Source organism: Falco punctatus, assembly GCF_963210335.1.
Source record: "Falco punctatus genome assembly, chromosome: 16".
Classification (NCBI taxonomy): domain Eukaryota; kingdom Metazoa; phylum Chordata; class Aves; order Falconiformes; family Falconidae; genus Falco; species Falco punctatus.
Genome location: NC_137596.1, coordinates 2,648,244 through 2,670,340, shown reverse-complemented (window position 1 = coordinate 2,670,340; position 22,097 = coordinate 2,648,244). Strand labels below are relative to the sequence as shown.

Genomic DNA, 22,097 nt, shown 5'->3' with positions numbered 1-22,097 from the left:
CTGAAAAAAAAGACTGATTTGGGCAAGACTTCCACCGGAATGGAACCATTTAGTTCAATCCCCCTGCCTTGAAATTGGTGAGCCCGGGTGTGCCTGTGCCCCTTCGCCCCCCTGGACTTGGGCATCTCCCCCCGTGGTGTGCTGCGGTGTGTCTGGGTAGCCAGGAGCCCCGGGCTCTTTCCCAGAGGCAGGAGCTGGATCACAGGAGAGGTTTGGAGGGTTCGTGTCCGTTAACACGACTGAAAAATTAAATCAGAGCCATTAGCACCCCTCTCCCTGCTTTCTGTGCAGCCTGTCTCCTGTTCTTCCCACCTCCTCTAAACCTTTTCTGATTTTTGCTGCTGTTGCAAACTCCAGGAGGAAGAGCATCCCTGGGGATGCAGGTTGAGGCATCAAGACCCCACATCCCACAAGTCCCCGCCCCGCCCCCCCCCGCAGGACACCTGCTTCCCTCCGCACATCCATTGCTGCAGCGAGAGCACCCTCTCCTGTCTCAGCTCTGCCTCACTGCATTTTCCCCCTGCTCCCTTCTCTTGCGTAGAAACCTGCGCTGAGGCTCCCCATCACCTACTGGGGTGACTGGGGACCCAGCAGTCGGGGTGGCAGCCTGGGCACCCCCTCCTTGTCCCAGCACCACGGCAGTGTGTGACCCACTGCACTCCCGACAGCAGCACTGAAGTCTGTTTAGGAGAACTGGGGGAATATTTAAGTTAAAAACAATTTCTAGGAGAGGTCTGTTATAATTACTAATTAGATCTGGTTATAATTATCTCTCGTTGCAATCCCGTACCTGCCGCAGAATAGCTCTGGTTCCTCCGAACAATTAACAGAGAAAGTCTTTTATGATACACCAGGTGATTACATTGCAATTGCAGCCTCCGTGGCAAATGCTGACTTATTAAAGAAGGGCCGATATTTACAGAAGAACATTGTGATCAAATTAGGCTAAAATTAACTGGAGTAAATTAAGAATACAAGGGGGTTTTCTTCATCTGCTTCCCTTTCTTTGCCGCCACCGAGTCGCCTCTGGGTTTGTCCATCATGCTCGGTGTTGATTGCGGTACTTGACTGGGCACAAAGATACGGCAAGCGGCAACAACCCATTTCCCTGGTTTGCCTCTGCGTGAAATCTGCATTCGCATCTCCCTCGCACTCACCCGCCTCCTCCTGCTCCTGGAGTGCCAAGCCAAAAAACTACAGGCCAAGACCCAAAGCACCAGCGTTTGCAGCGACCCCCTCCCCGCCGCCCCCAGCTTTAATAACGTTGCTGCAGGCTCTGCCTGCGAGCCGGCACTGCGCCGAGAGCCGGCTGGAAGCGCTCAGTGCACGCTTGCTGGGCACGAGTTTTCTCTGAGCAATAGCAAAAGTGGGGGGGAACCTCCCCCAGCAATGCTAAACCCAACACTCGCTCGCACTTAAAGCGCATCTTAAGAAGTCCAAAGCAAAGGCTGTCGCTCAGCGTGCGGGAGGATCGTGCAACGAGGAATTTGGGGATTTTTTTAATAGCAACGGGCCAAACAAAATAGTCATCAGATGGTTTGAGGGTTGGGGGTTGGGGTTTTTTTCTTTTTTTTTTTTTTTTTTTTTTTTTTCAGCACAAACGGAACTGTCAGCGAGTGGAGCATGATTCTGCGAGGGTTGACTCTGTAGCTATCCAGAAAGTAGCTGAGGCAGGCAAACTTCTGGCCGTGGCAGCGTGGTGTGGCTTATGGGGACTGTTGCTTTGCTTCTCCCAAGTAGAAGGCTGAATCATCCTAAATAATAGCGTAGCAGAGGCTGGTGGAGGTAATGAATAATAGAGTCTCTGGCCCAAGCCTTTGGGTAAATTATCCTTCCAGTTAAAATTCATGAATTTGACAGGCTTTGCAAATTGCATCTTATTACAGATTCGCCAACTTCTCCACCTTGAGCTGATTGCTTCATCCCTAATCCTCCAGATCAAAGTCATGCCGAACATGGGGTCCCTTCCTGCATCTTTAGCAACTCCTGGTTTTTCCCTTAGTCCAGGAGCTCCAGCCTGGTTCTGGCTGAACGCTACTGAGGGTCTGCAGGCTCAGCCTCAGCCTGGGGCTCCGCTTTGAGCTGTAATCCCCAGCTGGCCACTAGATTGCAAAAACCAGCCAGGTGCAGTGACTGGTGGCGCTTGTGCAGTGGCTAAGGATGCTGTTAACATAGGCCATGCCGTCGGTGTTTGAGGGAGGTGGACACAGGGCATACATCGGATGGACTTTGGGAAGATGCTTTCCAAAGGTGCCGTGGTTTCGGGTGAAAGCTTTTGCAGGGGACAGGTCAAGACGCTCCCTTTTTCCTCCTTTGTTTCAGTGGGAAAAGCTCACGTGAAGTCTTTGATAAAGTTGTAGGGTTTGTCCTCTGCTTTCTTCCACTTCTTTCCAGCGGAGAGGAAGAAGAGAAATGAGTGAGACAAAATGAGAGCAAAAACCTTCCTTTTTTTCAGGTCGTTTGTCCCTGGAAAACTGAAAAATTCCATATTGTCTGCCCAAAATGAAATGTTGGAGTTTAATGTCCTTTCTGTGAAAGCGTGATGATTTCCCGTGAGCTTTTGCCTGCTTTCTTCAGTGACTGCGGAGCCGGCAGCCCGTGGGGATTCCTGCCCATGGGATAACAGGCTGGAAGGGCTGGTGCCAGCTGTGCGGATTGCTTTGCCCAGTGGTGGCACGTGTGATCCCTTGGTAGGTGCCAGGGTGGAGGGGCAGGAACCGGGATAGAAAGGTGGAAAGGGCAGAACAACCCTCAAAGGGTGTTTGTGCTGCTCCCATTCCTGCATCCCAAGCATTTCCCTTCCAGTGGCTCCGGACTTTTCAGAGGTGGGGCTGGCGATGGTCGCGCCAGAGGGTTTTCCTCTTGAGAATGAGAGAAGGAAAGTGAGTGTTCGCGGTTCACATCACACCGGAATGTGCACGAGAGCTGTGAATCAGCTCCATCATCCCAGCTGAGCTCCTCATTCCTCCAGCAGCCCTCTTGCAACCAAGGAGAAAATTAACAATGTTTTTTGCTTGGGGACAGTTCTCTCATGCAAATCACTTTTGGAAACTGGCAGGTGCTGGGGGTTTTTATTTGCAAAAAGCATGCAGGAGGTTGTTGGGAAGAGACCGTCTCAAGCCAGGGTTCTGATCCAGTTCATGCCATCCTGGGCATCGCAGAGGGTCTAAAAGAGGAGAAATCAAACCCCCTCCAGGCACGGCAGAGCTGAACCCCTGCGTCAGGTTTCCTCCTTGCCCCATTTCTCAACCTGCCTTTTTTGCATTAGCACAGCACAACAAGGTGTTAATTGAACTGGTAAAAAAAAGAAGCCCAGGGCAGAAGCAGCAGCATCCTTTTCTCCATTGTAATGAGTCCTATGGTTTTTTAACGTATTCCTGCTCCTTTCATTGCTCTCCTGACCTCTCCACACTCCATTCCTGGTTAGGATCTCCAGCCGGTCTTTGTAGTGCGTTGTCAGCCCTAATTGCCTCCTGCTTGGCTCCGGAACAGGTACAGCTCAGCGAGGCTGCAGGAGCAGGGCAGAGGGATCACTGTTTAATCCCTGGCGTTGTGACGATGCTCACGACGCTGAGCACCCCTGCAGAGTTCACAGCCACTCCCTGCGAGCAGACGGGGACAGCAGGAGCGTCCAGGGTCCCTTTCCCTTCGGGATGCCAGACCGTGATTTAAGTTGGAGACGAAATCACCAGAGAAATAATTACAAGCCAATTACTGACTCGGATGAGGTGGGGGTGGCAAATCACGATGTCATGCCACAGTGTTAATTAGCTCGTGCAAGACACACACACCCCCGCCCCCGAGAGGGGCTGGCAGGACCCAGCACGGCCAGGATGAGCGGAGCGGTGCTGGGGGGGCTGCCGGGCAGCTTGCCGGTGGGTGACACAGCATTCGGGGGGGACCGTGTGTTGGTGGGGAGGAAAGGCAGAGGCTTAGAAGGATGCTCTTGTGTTTTCTGCGTGGTGAGCTGGCACTGCGTTTATTTTAGCTGTGGAGGGCTGGGGTGTAGTGGCCAACGTAAGGGCTAAGATGGCAGCTGGCACTTGCTAATGTCTCTCCACCAGATAAAAGTTGCCTCAGCATCATCCAGATATGTTGGTGACTTGAGGCTGAGGCTGTGAGTCCATCATTTCCCAGCTCTTGCAGGACCAGCCCTGCTCTGCTGAACTTGCAACTCATGCACATGGCTCCTCCCAGAGTTGTGCTCCTCAAAAACCCGTGTCGGTCCAGAATGACCCGTTCAGATTAGGCTTTCCCTGACTGCACGTGGCTGTGAACGTGCCAGCTCCAGTATGTGCCATGGGATGCGGTGGGGACAGCGGGCTGAGCAGGTGCAGGAACCACACAGGCAGCCCCACATCGGTGATTGCGGTGGGGCTGCGCCCCAGCCTGGAGCTGGGCAGCCCAACATGAAAAGCTCCTCGGTGGTTTTTTTCCTCACCAACAATCCCCAAAACAAGCTGTGACGCAAGGATGGCTTCTTGCAGATGCGTACAAACAAAATTTGAGGCTGGGGTTTGTTTGTGAACCTGCTGTTCAAGGCATCAGGATGGATGCTGGTGCAGGGAGGCTTAGAAACAGCTGTGAGGCACAAGAGGCACTCCAAAATCAGATGTCAGGTCCCCAAAGCCTTGAGACTGTGTGAAGAAGTGAGGGAATTTCTGGTGAAAATAAAAATGCTTTGCCTCTGTTATTGGTGGAGCATCCCAGGGTCATGTTCTGAAGCTTTGCAGTACGGCGGACTAGAAGCGTGTTGGGTTTTCTGTGATGAAAGGCTCCGCTCCTCCTCTCTTGGAATGGGTTTAGGATCTGGGCTGCAAGAAAGTGAGAAATGATGCCACAAGCGCGGTACAGCTGCTGCGGATTTGGGGAGGACGAGTTAGCTGGTTCACTGCCCATTCCTTTCTGCCCCACAAAAAAAGCGATCAAAAAAGGGATCCCAAAGCGATCCGAGACCCCTGGGAGCTCCCTCGGCAGTGCCGTAGACCCCATTTCTGGGAAGGGGATGACTTGCCAGGTGGGCAGCTGTACCCTGCGCTCACTGAGCCCTCTCTGGGGTGGGAAGCGGAGCTGGAGGTGGGGGGACCTCCTTGTTTGAGGTCATTTTGCCCAAACCGCAATGCCCAGCGCCTGCCGGGTGCCACCAGCCCGGGACTGGCACAAGCCTCCTGCCCACACGCGATTCAGGAGCCGGCGGTGAGTCAAGCCACCTTCCCAGCCCCTTCCTTTCCATCTGTCCTTCCGTGGTCCCCCTCCTCCGGTGTCAACACGAGCTTAATGAAAAAGCAGCAGATGTTCCTTTGATTTCAATTTACTCAAGATTTTAACCTAATGCAAATGGTATTTGGCATCCAGCTGTGACGAGGCAGTCTGGGCTCAGTCCCGGCATCCCTGCTTGCAGATTTCCTACCTGTCTCATCGGCTCGATGGCAGTGACTGACTTCCAAAAATCTCCTCCAGCACCTTGTCACTGCCAGGGCTTGGGAACAGCTCTGCCTTGATTCAGGCTGTGCAAAGGGTCTTGCAGCAAGTGGCTGTGGTGGGATCTGCGAGGGAGCATCGCTTTGGCCTGGGTGGGAAATTTGGTGCATGGTTTGGAGGTTCCTCATGAAATCGAGTAATAACTGAGAAGGAGAACAGTCAGTGGCGAGTAATTCATAGGCCAGATTTAGCTTTGCTTTCCCCCCTAGGACTGCAGCAAGCCGGCTGCGATTCCCTGACCTTATCTCCTCTCAGAGTGGGTAAACAACAAACTCACTCTTCTGTTGCTGCCCGGCGTGGCTTGGAGATACGCACAAGCAGAACTGGTTTGTTTGTCACCAGATGGGAAAGATGGGGCTTTCTCCTCTCCCTTACCTTTTTGCCACCCGAATTCCCCCGTGTGGCTGCAGCTCCCGCAGTGCCGTGGTCTCAGCCCACGTTGCAAGCTGGGCAGGGTCTCTGTGCACGGAGAGCACCCGCAGCTTGCTCCCACCGCCAGCTCAGGCGACCCCTCCGTCGCCAGCATCGGTCACTTAACAGCCCTCCATCTCCTGAAGGACCATCCCCAGCCATCAGGACCGATTCCTTCAGCAGGGGAGGTACAAGCCAGGGGAAAGTGCAAATGCGTCTCCTGGTCTTCACCGCTCTCCATTTCCCTAGGCAGGGCAGGAAGGGGAAACAACTGGGTGTTTTTTTTTTCCTGCATAACATGGATATGTGCTCTGCAGAGCCCCAGCTATCGCTTCCCTCTGCCTGGGCTACTTCTCAGACCATTCTGGTGGTTTGCAGACCAAAAAAATGCTCCAGCCTGCAAATAATGCTAGCCCATCGATCCTGCTATTCATGGAGACCCCTGCCTCCCCCCTGCTGGAGTTCTGCAAGCCTGTAATGGGATGAGGATGGGCAGGAAGGGAGGAAAAAGCCTCATTCACTGGAAAAACACCCCCAGATCCCCCTCGAAGCAAAGCATGGGAGGAAGAAGCATGGACGGCGTGGAGCCTGTCAGAAATCTCAGCCTCATTACAAACCGTGATCCCCTGACACGGAGCGGCAATTTGCAGGCACCATTAGCCTGCGCCAGAGACAGGGAGATGCTGAGAATGTCCTATTTTCCACACTTCCTGTACGCCACTCGATTTGTGAAGGATAAAAATAATTAGCCAGAGTGTCTCAGGGATGATTGGCAAGTATCCGGGGGCTGGGAGTTCCCCCGATGTGCCGTCCTCGTCTCGCAGCGCTTTGGAGGCGAAGGACAGAACGTTGCTGAGAAGCCAGTTCTGGGTGGTGAGGGGCAGCCAGGCCCGCGGGAGCAGCTGGGCAGAAGGGAGCTCTGCCGAGCGCGGGTGTGGGACCCCTGCCTGCATCCACGGGGCTATTATGGGATGCTGCCCCTAAATCTGGGGGCGGGCTGGTCTTGCGGGGACAAGCCAGGCTTTGGGTCTCCCCTCTTGCAGCACGTAGGACTTGGCTCCCGCCGTCTCTTCCCTCCCCAGCCCTCCCTCATCCACCTCTGAGCGGCCTCTCCGCTTTTGAACACGGTGAATTTTTGAGTTAATTATTCGGCTTGCTAAATCGCACCATCGGGCTGTCATTAATAGCGGAGGGGGTTCAGGGACAGGGCTGCGAACTGCCTGCGCGGGGGCACGGGGACGAGCGGGGAGTGAAGGAAGAAGCTTTTTGCATCACCTCCCCCCCCGCCTCCTGAGCCCCCACACCCAGCCAGGAGCTCATCATTCCCAGCCAGATTCCCACCAGCCATGCCTGGATCCCCCTTTTCCCAGCTTTCTGCCTCTTCTTGCTCGCTCTCCACCATTTAACTCACCGCCTCCAGCGCACCCTGCTTGTCTCTCTGCTCATTAAGGCACAGCTCGTCCCAAGATGAGAGCTCATAAAGTGATGGAGCCAGTGGCTTTCCAGCCCTCTTTGGGTCCAGAGCTGGGTGACATTTTTCCCATGGCCGGTAAGTGCACCGGGAGTTATTTGGGTTTGTGTGAGTCGAAGCTGGCAAAGCGTTTTGGCTGGGAACGGGCAGCAGAGGGATTTGCGTTCCTGAAAGCATCCACACGTTTCACGGGAGCCTTTCCGAAATGAAAGGTTAGGCATGGGAAAACCCAAAATGACATCTTCCAAACATCCCCTTTTGTGCTAATCAGCACTTCTTTAACAAAACTGACCTCCATTCGTAAAAAACATTCCCTGCCCATCCAGTGTAGCCTGAACTTCTCTCCTGCCTTTTCCCTCCGGCCACCGCAACAGAGCCCTGTGCGCCCTCCCCACCACGTCCCCCCGGCTGCAGCCCCTCGCACAAACTGACTTGGTCCTTTCTCGTTTCTCTCTTTCCTTCCTCGCCGTCACCCAGTGGCAGCCGGGACCCAGGTGATTAAAACCTCAGAAGGCAGGAGGGGGACTTTGATGGATGTTTTTTGTGATGACGGTATCATCTCTATCTGTACGCCCTGCCGGGGAAATCCATCTTCCCCCGCGCAGGAGCTGTTGCGGTGTGACACGGGGACTCCCAGCAGCCCTCGGCACGTGTCCAGCCCTCAGAGGCTTGGTGCCAGTGGGACACGCTGAGCATTTTAAGTAGCCTCCCCATCGCGGCGGGAGGCAGGTCCAGCCCTCCTTGTGGCGATGCTGTGATGGGGGCTGCTCATGTCATGGCCCACGGGAGGAGCAGTGGGCACTGGGGGTGTCCGACTGCCGGGGGTCCAGGAATGCATCCTGAACCCTCCGACTTCGTGCTGGGCAGCCTCTGCCACCGGGAAAAATACGATGGCCAGGCAGCACCAATGGCAGCTCGTGCTGCCTTTGGCTCCATCAGGAAGAGATCCAACCCGGCTCGGAGTTGGGGGGCTGTAGCATCCCGTGGGCATTGCCTGGGGCGCTGGGCTAGGGGTCCGGTGGTTGTGTTTATTTTTCTGTTAGCATTGATTATATAGGTTTATTATATACTGTTATTAACACCTTTGGGATCCATTTGTGGGTCAAAATGAGAGCTCCTCATGCTCTCAGCGGGTTTGGATGCTGGGAATAACGCGGAAGGTCTGGTAGAGCGCCTCAAACTGGGTTCCCCCCTGGGAATGAAAAGGATACAGCATTAACAAAAATAGCATCGCCTCCCAGGCTGTTGTGTGTCCTCCGAGACCTGTGCTGTGGCTGACAGGGTCGCTTCTGCTTGGACCTGTGTTAAATCCGAGCAGGTACCTGGTGTGGTGGGAGCTGAGATGGAATTAGCGCGGTCCTGGCTGTGTGGCGTGGTGAGGGTGGCATCAGGATAAATAGTTCGTCTCGGGTCTGCGGAGGCGAGCAGCTTCGGGGAGTTGCTGCTTTCAGCTCATAATGTTTGAGAGATGTTAGACAGAGGAAGAGTATCTAGAACTGCCAGAAAAGGAGGGAAAAAAGAAATCAGCCAAAATATCGGAGGGAAAGACAAGTATTTGTGCCGCAATAACTCCTCGGAGTTGTCACTCCCACCTGGCGCTCACTCCCCTTCTCTTCCCTCGCCTCATTTCCCAGGTCAGGCTAAACCGGCTCGGATGCACCATCACCCTCCAAGAGGAGTGAGAGTCCCCAGCACAGTGTTTCTCCTGTTGACATGTTGCCTTTTTTGCTACTGGTTACCTTAATTAGAAAAGAATAAAATTCCACCGAAGCAGATATTTTTCTGAAACACTCCATCAGTCATAAAAAAAAAGGGGGGGGCAGGGAGGGAAAGAAATCAATATCCTATTTAGAAAAAAAAAAAAAACAAAAACACATTTGGGAGCGGATTTTGGAGCAGCCCTAGGTAGAACCTCCCCAAGAGTTACAGCAAGGAAAGGAAACACCATGTCCTGCAGCAAGCGGAGCGCTTGATGAATTATAAACTATCTAATTATAAACCGGTACCTGATGAATTATAAACCATCTACAAGCACCTCCCGCATCTCTCTGTTTTACTGTTAACAATTGCTGAGCTGTAAGCCGCTCATAAAGCGAAGCATCTTTCAAAATCAATCGATCGGAGGGTGGTAGGGAACCGTAACGTGCCATTTTGTTCTATGAGTGTCAGTGTCCGGCTGGTGGGATGGACTGGGAGCAGATGGGATGGAGTGGGAGCAGGCGGGATGGGCTGGGAGCAGACGGGATGCTGTGGGGCAGAGGCAGGTAGCTCAGCTGGGCTCCCTTCTGCCGTTGCTTTAGCTCAGCTTGGTTTAGCTCCTTCTTCCCATGCTCTCCCATCCCTTTTCTCGTCATTGTCTTCCTTTCATCTGGTCTTCTCCCACAAGCCCAACCATTTCTATGAAGGTGGTCAATGTCTTCAGAGGGCTGAAGCCCAGGGGTCCTGCCTGTTGCCTTGCAAGGTGCTGTACCCAGGCACCCTGTCCCTCAGGAGGGGGTGACACCTCCGTCTCTGTGTTCCTCTCAGAGGAAAACCCTTGCAAACCCCCCCGGAGAGAGCAAACCCAGAGCCGTTAATCTCAGGATCCTCATGTCACGGCTCTAAGCACGCTCCGGGAAGGATTCCTGCCCCTGCAACCTGATTTTTTTCTATTTTTACTTTGCAGTTTGCATGCCGGCAGGGCACGCGGCGGCGCGGGGTCTGGCTCCGTGGGGATGCTTTCCAAGAGGGGACCTGGGGAGGGGGGGGCAGGGGAAATTCCCTCTGAACAGAGGTTTAAAGGCTTGGGTGATTTATTGTAAAAAGGGGATGTGCTAACGGCTGGTGGAAGGAGGAATGATCTCGGGAAAGGCTGCGGGATGGGAACCTTTGCCATACAGAGCGCGACGGAGCTGTGCCACTGCCCGATCACCAGATTCAGACCCAGCCCAGCCATGTGTCAATGCTGGGAACACTGTGATGGATCACGCTCCCTCCTGCAAGGGCTGGGTGTGGGTTCCTTTGAAACATCTGGCTCCGGCCAGCGTTGAAGACAAGGCACTGCAGGGCACTGAGCAAACCCCCTCCAATACTTGCCGGATTCATCCGTAGGGAATCGCTCGGCTTTTATTGCTGCCGTGGCTGAAGGCAGGTCTGCAGAGCTCGTGACCTCCGCGACTGAGGAACACACATCCCCGGCGTTCAGCCAGCCCCTCCTGGGACCTGGCGTCTAGATCTCATCACCGGTGGGTCAGTCGATATAAAATCGCTGTGCACGGCACATAAAATATAGCTGGGAGGGGGTGTTACTGGTTTGCTGGAGCAGGACGTCTGGCTGCGCGCTTCGGCATGAGGAAAGGTGCAATGGGGCTGGCTTAGCCACGCCGTGCCGTGCCACGGGGGTCCTGTCCTGGGTGGGGGAGTGGGGTAGGACCTTCTCTGGCACGGCAGCGGGGGGATTCGGGGTGTCAGAGGCTGCGCAGGAGGCTCGGGCCAGTTGTGTCAGGCAAGACGTGTTTCCTCACCAGCTGGAGCCCCCGTGCTGGGTGCCGCGGTGGGTTTGAGTCGGGACGCAGTTCTGGCGAGATGGGAGTGAAGAGTAGTGCTGGCAGATCTGGGACGCGGTGGGGGATCAGTCTCTTTCTCAGACCTTCATTTATTATTTCTGATGGCATCTTACACCCGGGAGGGTTCTGCTGGTACCCTGATCAAAGCTCTCCACTCCCCGCTCACCCCTCTGCGCGCCGTCCTCGTCTCGGCGCTACCACAAGGCGACGGCTGAGCACCATATTTCCATCTCCCTGGTGGATCTCCCTGGCGTGATCTGCCCTGGGTTCCTCCACAGCAGCACGGCTAGGGATCTGAGCGGGAATCTCCCCTGACAGAGGCTGGAAAGAGCATCGCTCAAGACGATGCGCAGATGCACAACCCGTTCCCACCTAGGAAGGAGGGATCTCCGAGGACTTCCAGCAGGGAGATGGAAATATGGGGGCTGATAGGTGCCGGAAAGGGATAGATCCGACATGGCTGGACTTTATTTCCAACAGTCACAGCGTAGAGGTGAGCTGTAGGCAACACCCCGCATCCTTATCTGATCCCACATCAGCCCATCTCCAGCACAAGCAGGTCCTGGAAGCCCCTCTATCCACCCGAACGCAGCCAGTGCCGCAGTCAGGTGCTCAGCGCGTGCGAGCAAGTCTCTGTGCCCCAGTACGGATGGTTGAGTCAAGAGATCTTCTTGTCGCTGCTGCCCAACTGCAAAGGTGAGGCAGGAGCTATCCCGGCAGCGTGGGTCTGACCCACCGTGGCTGTGGATCAGCGCAGGTGACACCCTAAAATCCTGCGTACCCCCCTTCCTAGTCACCCAGGGTGAACAGGGGCGAAGCACCTTTGTCCTCTCCTCGATTCGCTTGCTGCGCACGTAGCCACGTCGGGGATGGAGAAACCACAGGAACGAACGAACACACGTTGTGCATCCATGAAACAGCAGTAACAGCTCCCACCCCGGGCACGGGCAGTGCCGGGAGGATTTTTTTCCCAGCCTGACCTAAGGTCTTGTCTTTTCTCCCCCCATTCCTGTTCCCAGCTTCCTCGGTGACAAATCCCAGCAGCTAGATGCAGGATTTCTGCCTCCATCTCCAGCCAGAGCTGAGAAAAGCCATAATCGCCGGCTGCTTTGGGGGGTGGGCACGGTTTAAAGGGGAGCACACGGTAAAGCTGTGGCCTGAAGGAAAAGAGGAGGGGGGGGAAAAAAAAAAAAAAAAAAAAAAAACCACCATCTTTTCAGCTTTAAAAATAAATAAATAAATCAAATCAATCCTCGGAGGCAGAAAAAAATATTCAAATTGCAGTCTAGGCATGACAAGGCATGGGTGTGATTTCTCCATGGAGTGACAGGGTGCCTGGTGCCGGTGGGAGCAGGGAGGGCTCCTCTCTGCCATCCGAGGCCAGGCACCTGCAGATCCCAGCTGGACAAGGCTGGGAAGTGCCACCCGGAGAGGGGCAGGCAGAGCCTCTGGGCCACGACAGTGACAATTCGCTACCGAGCTGGAAACGCAAGCGCCTTGTTATTGTTCTGCCCCTGAAACCAAAGCAGGAGCCCGGAGGATGGAGGCTGGAGATGCAGCGAGGCTCAAAAAGCAAAAACCTCCCCTCGCATCCTCACCCTGCAGGGGGCTGGGGAGGGGGCGGGAGATCTCCCACCCACCATCTTCCCTGGAATTAGACGGAGACGGGGAGATCTTCCTGAGCAGTGGGAGGCGATGCCCTCCCTGCTTTGGATACCAAGGGAGAGGGATGAGTCCTTCCCCATTCAGCTCCCTACCTCACACATCAGGTGCTTTGCTGGTGCGATGGGCTCCCAGTAAAGCTTCCCAGTAAAGGGAAATTCAAGTGTGCCGGGTCTCCTGTCCCTGTAAGGGCTCAGCACTGGCTGTTAGGCTAGCACATACCTGTGGCTAATTAACAGAAGAGGTGTTGGCTCAGAGAGGTCAAGGCATTTGCAGGCTGGGGGTGGATCCAGACAATCAAGCCCCTAATCGTAACGATCTGGAGTCCCAGTCCCCCATTTCTTCCCGCTGCGCTCTGCATCACAACCTTTCCGTGGTACCTCCTGGTTCCTACAGGACCAACGGCAGCTGCGTGCCAGGGACCCATGCCCAATGAGCACAGCAGGATGAGTGCACAGCAGGCTTTTATTTCCAATTTGCTGGAGCGCCATACATTTGCAGGGACCCTGCGCTCAGTAATAGGCGAGCGTGGCTGGGACGGAGCTCAGGTAAGGCTCGGGTCTTTGAACCTCGCAGGAGCAGGCAGGATTTCTCCCATCCCATCCTGCAGAAGATGAGATCTAAGAGCAGCTCCCACCAGCAGCAGCTGGCTGAAGGAGGGGGCCAGCTCATGGGGTTTGCTCCAGAGCATACTTTCTTCCCTTTTTTCCTTTCTTTTTTTTTTTTTTATTTTTTTATAATGAACAGTAATAATCCTCTTTTTTTTTTTTTTTTTTTTTTTTAAACAATTTGAAAATATCTGACATATGAGAAAAATAATGAATTCCGTTTTTCGCCTGCGTTCTCTGATCTGTCAGTCTGCACCCAGGAGCCGTGTGCGCAGGGGGGGGAGGAGGCGGAGGAGGCAGGGGGTGCTGGCCTACATTGGGTAGATAATGATTTTCCTGCCTATTCCCCCTTCCAGGAGAAGGTGCAGGCACGTCCAGCAGTTGCATGGAGACAGGCTACGCCACAGCCTTTTGCTTTAGCCCTTTGTATTTCTGTTTGTGAGAGGGTGTTGGAGATGGAGATGGTTTGTGGCTACAGCGAGAGGTGGGCTTGGGGGACCTTTATGCAGTGTGGCTCTTCCCTGGTGCCCAGGGGCTTGGGGATGTAGATGGAAATAGGGAGGTTTTCCTGGTGTTTTTTCCTGAGCAGTGGGAAGGGATGCCCTTCTCGCTCTGGATACCAGGTCCCTGCTCCTCCTCTCCGCCCGCCGCCTCTCAGGCCCAGCAGTGCTTGGTTCTGGGAGAGATTAGCACAAGGCTGTGCTGTTTAGTTTTAGCATCACCCCCAAGTGTCTTAAACCAGAGCCCAGGGTGGAATCGCTGAAGACGCTGCAGCATCTGTGGAATCCTGCGTGCCCGTGCAGGATACCCAAAGTGCAACCCCCTGCCCTCCCTCCGAAGTGGATGGGGGTCCTGCCCTGCTCCCGGCATGGGATTGTCGTGGCTCTCAGGGCAGGGCACTGGGGCTCGCACAGGAGAAGGGACAAGGGGCTGATCCAGCTGGGAAAGCCTGGGATTCAGGGTGGCTTCACTTCCACTTCAGCAGACCACATAGTCTCGTCTGTGCCTCCGTTTCCCCTCTTTGAGATACGCAGTTCCCTGTGGGAGCGGGTGTGACAGGGGACCGTATTAATGAGCTTGATTATTGCAGGGGTAACGAGGCCATCTGGGCAGATAGTTTTTCCTCCATTCCTATCCCATCCCTCCTGCTGTGTCTGGGAAGCTTTACCCTGACTTGCCACCATCCCCTGGCAGGCAGTGTTGGAGATGTTGCTCTTGATTGCCACAGGTCACACATCTGCCTCTCCTCCATCGTCAGCGATACCCTTGGATTTAAGGAGAGCCAGGGCAACTTACCCTAGGCACAAGCAAAGCACAACAGCTCGCTCCGAAGGCTTCAGGACCCAAATTAGGGCTTGGCAATAGCTGTTGACACGATCCATCCAACCACCGACTTGATCGGGAGAATTAAATGAGGAACTGGCAAATGCAATAGATTTGCTGGGCTTGTCTTTTATTTCCCTTTCAACTGGAAGAGGAAATTTTAAGTTTCTTGCTTTTTGTAGAGAGAACATTTCAAGTAAACAATCGATACCTGGCCAGCTACCTGTCTGCCTGCATGCACAGCATCTGGCTGTTTATTGAAGCTTGGAGAGCTTTGCCAAAACTTTTTCTTCCTCTCGTACAAAAGGCTTTTCAGTAGAATACAAATGCTCGCTTATCCTGTGTCAGATCTGCTCGTGTTTCCTCCAAAAACGGACGCTGCCCAGAGCCAGGTCTCACAAAGGATTTCAGACCTTTGAAGGTTGGTTTAAATCCAATCTGACATGTAAATCAAATACTTAAAACACTCCCTAGGAAAGACTCTGGGACCAGCACCCCCTTCCCTTCAGCTTGAGAAAGCAAAGAATATTACAGCGACAGTCGCCCCCATGACCTGGAGAGGGGTTTGGGGGGGATGATCACCCCCTCCTGGGTAGAGGGTGGGAAAGTGGAGCCGAGCTGGCGAGTTCGGGCAGAGCTTTGGTGCCGCTGAATGAAGCCACCTCTGCAAGGCTCGTCTGGGTTTGAGGAGTCAAACCAGCAGGCCACCGTTCCACTGGAGAAATCCAGCCTGCTGACCCATAGAGATCTAGAACATGGGGGACTTCTGGTGGCTGGAGAAAAACAAGAGATGCATCGTTAGGGAAAAATGAGGAAATCCTAGCTGTTTCCCATGAGCTGCTTTATATAGGGGTCCATGCACCATACAGGATGGAAACGGGGGTGCAGGTGGCTGTGGGTGCTGAGCATCACCCTCCCCTGGCTGCCAGCGCAGCGTCGCTGTGTCCGCTTGGGATGGAGATGTGGCCTCGTTGCTGGCAACCCAGCCAGACACAGACACTGAAGTGCCACAAGACAAATAGGACCCAGAGAGAGAGATGCACTATTTAAACTTTCATCACTATTTTTCTCCCTGCTCCCCTTGTTTCTTTTGATTTATTTTTTAGCATGTTTTCCCCAGGCTGTGCTGTTTGCCTGCATCTGTTTCCTCTCCTCCTTCACTCGGCGGCAGCCAGGCGCCTTTCTGAGGGCACCCGCAGCTGCCCCGCATTTTTCAGGCTGTCCAGGCTCAGCTCCCTTGGGTCGGCAAGGAGAGCAGAGCTCCAGCAGCATCAGGCTGGACGCAGAGGGACAAAAGAGGATTTTAGCCATTGCATCCTCCTTTTGCTCTCCACCCCTGGCCACGCAAGGGCTCTGGGGCAGTTCTGTATCGCACGGACCATGCAATTACCATCCAAGAGCCCCATCCCATTGCCACCCTTCCCAGGTGGGTGATCCTGCCAGGGCTTGGCGTGGGAGAGATGCAGGAAGGGTGCCAGTCACGCAGGCATCCTCCGAGCATCCCACACCAATCTCAGCAGGGCCAGAGGCTGGCAGCACGCTGCTGGGGGGGGGGGCTGCATGCTTTGAAGCGATGCCAGAGCTGGCACCGTTGCCAGCGTGGCCTCTGAAAATTGACAGTGCATGTCACTGACTGGATTTTGTTGTCAGCCTGCCTTTTGTAGGGAAGGAGGTCACAGGCAGCTTCGCTGATTGCTTTCCTTGCAGAAGAGCTGAGCCTCACCCTGCTGAGCAGCCTGCAGACAGAAATGGTCTCCAGGTTTCAGATGTAGGATGCAAAGGAAAATCTGGTCAGTCATGCTTGGAGGGGGGAACACAACGAGTTGGAGTCAGGTCTCTCAGCCCTGCGCCTGACCCCATTTCCAAGCTCCAACCACTTGCTCTGTGCTGTCCCTTTTCCCTCACCTGCCAAAGCTCCTCACCCGCAAAGGGGCTGTAATCCTAATTGTATGGGGAAGGAGAGAGGTAGAATGGGCGCACGTCAGGGTGGTTGAGGGGGAGATGCAGTTGTGGTCCAGGATTAGGTTTCCTCCAGAGCTCAGGTCAACCAGCCCCACAGCCTCGCCATGTCTCCAGTTAGCGCTGCCCTGAAAACCATAACCCATAACAGCAGTCAGACACAGTGAAATCACAGCCTTTAAAGTGTTGGACAAAACCTAAGAGCCTGTTCATATCCTTCCTAGCTTGGAAGAGCAGCTGGAAATCTGAATCCTAAATGTGTAAAGTCCTGATAAATGAAAAGCTAAACACTCATGAAGCTGTAAGCTGCTCTGCAGTGGTTTAGGACCTCACAATTTGTAGCCTTCAGGCTTAATAATACGGCGAGACCCCAGGCAGTCTGCTGGAAAACTGCTGCTGAGAACGCAATCCCTGTAAGGGGATTCTCTTAGCCAGTGCAGCAAGCTCCATCCTAAAAGCAGGTTTGTTTCCTAGCCCCTTTTTCCTTTTCTTGGGAGGTTGTCCTGGATGCTTGATGAAACAGAGAACTTTCCCACTTCCGCAGTGTCCAGTTTTTACTGCTTTTCCCCTTGTCTCCTCCCAGCCTTCCCCCAGTTCTTTCACCACAGCCAGCCACAGTCTCTCTTCGTTTTCCCAAATTAAACAAGCCAATCTCTTCTGGTCTCACCTGGGGGGAACGCTGCTCTTTTCCTTTGATCAGCTCCACAGCCTCGGCGCCTATCCCAACCACGAGTTCAACATTCATGCGTCTGGCCAAACCCTCTCAAGATCTCAAAAGCATCTTGCAGAGCAACACCCCTGGCCTCTGCAAAGCAGCCCCCAGGCTGGCGGGGGGGCAGGCATTGCCTGCAAAGAGGAGGCAGCCCCCCGCAGCGAGCAAGCAGAGAAGAGGACAAGCCAGTCCCCAGTAGGGCACAGAAAATGATCCAGCAGCTGATTAACTCATCATTTTGCTGGACGTCATTAACACCAAGCTTATTGTCAAAGTCACGTCCCACTGGTCTTGCTGCGGTGACCACTTGCAGAGGGCAAGGGGCTGCTCCTTTTCGGAGGGCAGGATCTTCCTGGGAAGGTGAGGAGACCGCAGAGGCTGCAGGTTGGATCCTGCCTCTTCCACAAGCACCTTACCAGCCAGCAAACCTGGACTCGGGGCGCCCCAGCGTGCAGCAGGGACTGGATTTGCAAAGGAGAACGCTCTTTGCAGGGGTTTTTATTGCAAAAGCTTCCGCACAGCAGGCAGCTGTATGCAGATCAGGGCAGTGCCTGGCTACAGTCACCCAGAGCAAGTGTACTGTGATGCCCTCATAAGCTTGACTTGTCTACAAGAAGCAAACATGCCTCTTTGACAAGCCTGCGACGCGACTCTGAATACACAAACACTTTGCTGCACCAGAGCAAAGCTTCCAGATCCACCCTGGCTGCACGAGAGGGTCAGCTCAGCCAGCTGAATCCCTCCAGGCTGTCTCCCTGGGACTCCCCGTGCTTTCCTTACTGCAGGGACAAAATACAGGAGTAAACATACCCTTGTTCCACTTGGCTTCGTCCTCTCCATGGGGCCTGGCGTTCTCACCCAGTGCCAGCTCGCTGGAAGGCAACTGGCCCACCAAATACTGTGAGCAAACTGCGGTGGAGGGCTGGGGATGCTTCTGGTCTACACTTAGACTCACTGCTTCAGGGCTAGGGAGCGCCTTCCAATGGTTTGTAGCACATTGCGATCACCAAGAGCATCTTCTAGTCACTGTTGCTTAAGACACAGGCAAGATGAGCTCAGAGCCTCAAGTGCCACAGACCCCATAGGGAAGGTGACCAAGGCATCAGCAACGCCTTCTCCAAGGGATCTCATTCCTCAGGGCGACACTTGTGCCGGGTCTGACATCGGCCGCATGCTTCTGGCAGATACACGGCTCCGAGCATCCTCAGGGGCTGCTCAGCATCTGCCTCTCCAGCCCAGCAGCTGGGTGGCCCGTCCCCACCGGCGAGCATTTGGGGTTGAATCTCTTTAACACCAGCCCAAGAAGAGGAGATTGGTTACACAAACCCAGCAGCAAGGAGGTACCAGCCACAACAATAATAAAATAATAATTAAAAAAAAAAAAAAAAAAAAAAAAAAAAAAGGCAGTCAGCCTTAATTAGGAAGAAGTAGTGGTGGCTGGAGGGCTTTTTGCTTTCTCCACTTCCAGGAGCTCTCTCCTGCCTGGAGGATCCTGTTCTCTCAATACATACTGCTAATAATTGAGGCTGTGTCTGCTCACCACAACACTGTCCAGCTGCCGGGAGCGTTTAGAGGCATCTCTGTTATTTCTTAGCCAAGGCTGCAGTGTTAGCCTGGGGTATTAGCTCAGCACTAAATAATTCTGCGTGGCCTCATTGATTAATCATACAGTGAAATCTTACAGGGTGGGTCTGTAGGCAGGAAAGCCTCTTAACTAGCCAACTAATTTAAGAAGTTGCTGAATGCACAGCCCAAGAGCACCGCTCGTTTATTTGTATTTCTTTATGCTGATGTGCTATAAAACATGCTTGCCCCAAAGGGCAGGGAGCAGAGACCCCGAGCTGTCCTGCCTCACCCAAGCAGCCCACAGCTATGGAGAGCAGGTGGATGCCTGGCCAAGGCTGGTTTTAAAATATTCAGCCAGCCCTGTTTTGACAGCGCATCAGGGGTTTGATGGGGGTCAGCTTGTCATCCTTTCTTTGCAAAGTTTGTCCGCGGTGAAGAACAGTTCTCCAGCTGAGGTTGTGGGTGCACTGGGAGGACCGGGAGACCTTCTACTGGGGCATTGCACCTCCCGCCCCAGCAGGTCTCAGTGCAATGTCCATCTGGGGATAATCTGCCTCAGCTCCCACTCCATAAGCAGCTACGTGTCATCCATCCCTCCGGCTTGTTCATATTCTTGTGGGCTTGAGCCATCACGGATCCCTTCTCGTCCGTTCTCTTTCTAAACCTTCCGGGCACGTAAAGGTTAATTCCATTTTCTTTGCTCTTAGGAATAAACCACCCATCCCAACCCCAAACAACTCTTCCTATTTATATCCCTGTGTTAATCAGAAAGGCTAGCACTTCTGCGTCTACATGATTAAAAATTAGGAGGCCGGATCCTGCAGTGGTGCCTTCTATCAGTAACCAATCCTGGGAGCACAGGGATGAATAACAGATCACAGCTGTGTGCTGCTGGCTTCGTGCTTTCCCTTCCTTCTTCTTTCTCCACTTTTTATCCTTCATTCTTCCCTTCCTCCTCCTCCTCCTTCCCCAGGCTGGAGTTTGAATGGGGAAGGAATGCATCCATCCTTCGTTTTGCAGTTGATTCATCACCACTTCCCATCCATCAGACCCTCTCCTCCCAGCCAGATCCCCCCCGTCAGTGAGCCTGGAGACCATCACCAGTTCATGGCTATGGGAATAACTGGGGGATGGTAACCACTTACTTGGGAAGACGTAATCAGGACCCGTACCCTCTCCTCCTCCTCTCCTTTAGCAGCTCCCCACATCTTGCTGCTGATCTGATTGAGGAGAAAACAGGAGCAAAACAGTAGGTTAGAAAATAAGGATTTCTGGCACAGGGAAGACAAGTGGCTCCGTGTTTGCCTGCATTAGGTTATCCCCTGTCCCATGACATCCCCTAGGTTTCTAAGAGACAGGCTGAACTGCTTTGAGGGGGTGATGTTAAGCCAGTGGCTGCAAAAAAAAAGAAAAAAAAAAGTCTTCAGCCATCAGTGGGACCAGCTATTTACAAGGCATCAGTCAGGAATATTAAACAGTCCCTCCATTTAATTCCAAGATGCTCTTCAGAGAAGGGCTTGTGGGTTCGTTTTTTCCCTGCTCCACAAGATATGTTTCCAATGTTTTACAAGCTGAGGTCAAATTCAGTTAATAGCTTCGGGGGGGGGGGGGGGACGGGACCTATTGAAAAATATTGGGTGTATTTTAAAAACAGTATAAACCCATCCAATGAAGAGAGGTCTGTTTTCTTTTGAAAGTGAAAAGAAATACCTCCTTAATGGCATCAAAATGGAGCAGCATTTTCCACATTTTCATATTTCAGGGGCTGACAGATTTCAACTAACCCAAACCACAGATTTTAACTTCTTTTTTCATTCTTGTAGCCGGGGAAAAAAAAAAAAAAAAAAAAAAAAAAGTACATTTTGGATCCATGTAGAAAAGCTTTTTTTCCCCAGTCCCTGGGTTCCACCCACTGAGCTGAAAAATCCCATTACTCACAGCATTTGGCAGATGTGTGTGTGACCAGTGTTGTGTGCAACCAGCACATCTGCCTTGCCTACAAATCCTGTGCTGATGCGAGCAGCCACCTTTGAATTGTCAGGGAACATAATCCCTTTCCATCTCCCGAATTCAGCCCAGCGCTGGAGGAGCCAGCGAGGAGTTTTTTCAATATTTCTCGGCCAGCTAAAACACCGGGGCAGGTCGGGAGCAGGAGCAGAGGCACGCTCGGGGGTTGCAGAGCGGTCTTTGGCCAACTTTGACATTCGCTCTGCGTGGCTCAGCCCGGTGCCAGCCGCCTCGGGGAGGGGGGGTGTGTAACAAAAGCAGCTCCGCTTTGGTGGAAGATTGGCAGGTTTCCCCCAGCTGCGTCCCCTCGCTGAGGATGCTGAAGGGTAGGAGGCTTTTGCCACCTGCTTCTGAACTGGGTGAAGCACCAGTTTCTTCCTGCAGCCTTTGCTGGTGTGAGCTCCTCTGCTTGGGCAGCTGGGGCTGCAGCAGGGATGCCTTTCCATGGAGTCTTCTACATTTCTGCTGGTTTCCCCGATGTTGCATTGGTCCCTAGAGCTCCTGAAACAGGCCACGAGATGGGTGGGCAGCACGTCTATCTGTAGCAAGACCAGCATTTGATTTCCCAAAGGATCTGGTTGGGATGAGCTAGTCACACAGCTGTTCGGACCTCTCCATCTTCAGAGCAGGTCTTGCTTAGAGCAGAGCTGATATGGGCAGTGGAGATGAAAGGTCCCCTCTGTAGGATGAAAGGTCAGTCCCTCTCCCCGGCTGAATTTCCCACCTCTTACCGTGCTGGGGGTGTTTAGAGATGCCAGACTTCAAGAGCAAGTCACAAAAGAGGAGGTGATGCTCAGGTGCCCCTCATGGTCTGCTTCCATCCCTCCTTGTCTTTGGCATGACGTGCTTCCCAGCACAAAAAACAGGGATGCCCAGGGGCTGTGTGATACCAGCAAAGCCACAGCCTGTAATAAGGATGCAGCCTCACACGGGCTGTCAGGCGGAGGTGGTTTCAAAGGAAGGTTGAGATCTTAAACGTCTCCCTTGACACCGCTGGCAAAATCTGCTTTCACAGAGGGAGACGCTTAAAAGACTCGCCGTGGCACAAGGAAGTCTGGCTGAACCAGAGGAGTTTCGCAACCTTTTGTGCGGCGAGAGAGCAGCACAGAGGATGAGTGAAAGCAACGGGGAAATCAAAGCAGAGCAAGGCAGTGCTCAGAGGTTCCTCCAGCCCCCCACGCCAGAGGGCTGGCAAGGGAGCCCTCTTCAAACGCAAGCCTCTGCAAACCCCGCTCCTGATGCCCATAATAAGCTGTTCCCCCCCACCCGAGTGCGATAGGTAACAGTCCAAACCCAGCTCCCCACCCTTCCACTGGGCATCACCCTCACCTGCCTTCCCAGCTGTAATCAGA

General features: G+C 53.6%; 1 protein-coding gene across 8 annotated transcripts in view; it reads left to right on the top strand.

The window, feature by feature from the left end:
- KIRREL3 (kirre like nephrin family adhesion molecule 3) overlaps positions 1-22,097 on the top strand; it is a 340,228-nt gene that overhangs the window by 259,002 nt on the left and 59,129 nt on the right. The window lies entirely within an intron of this gene.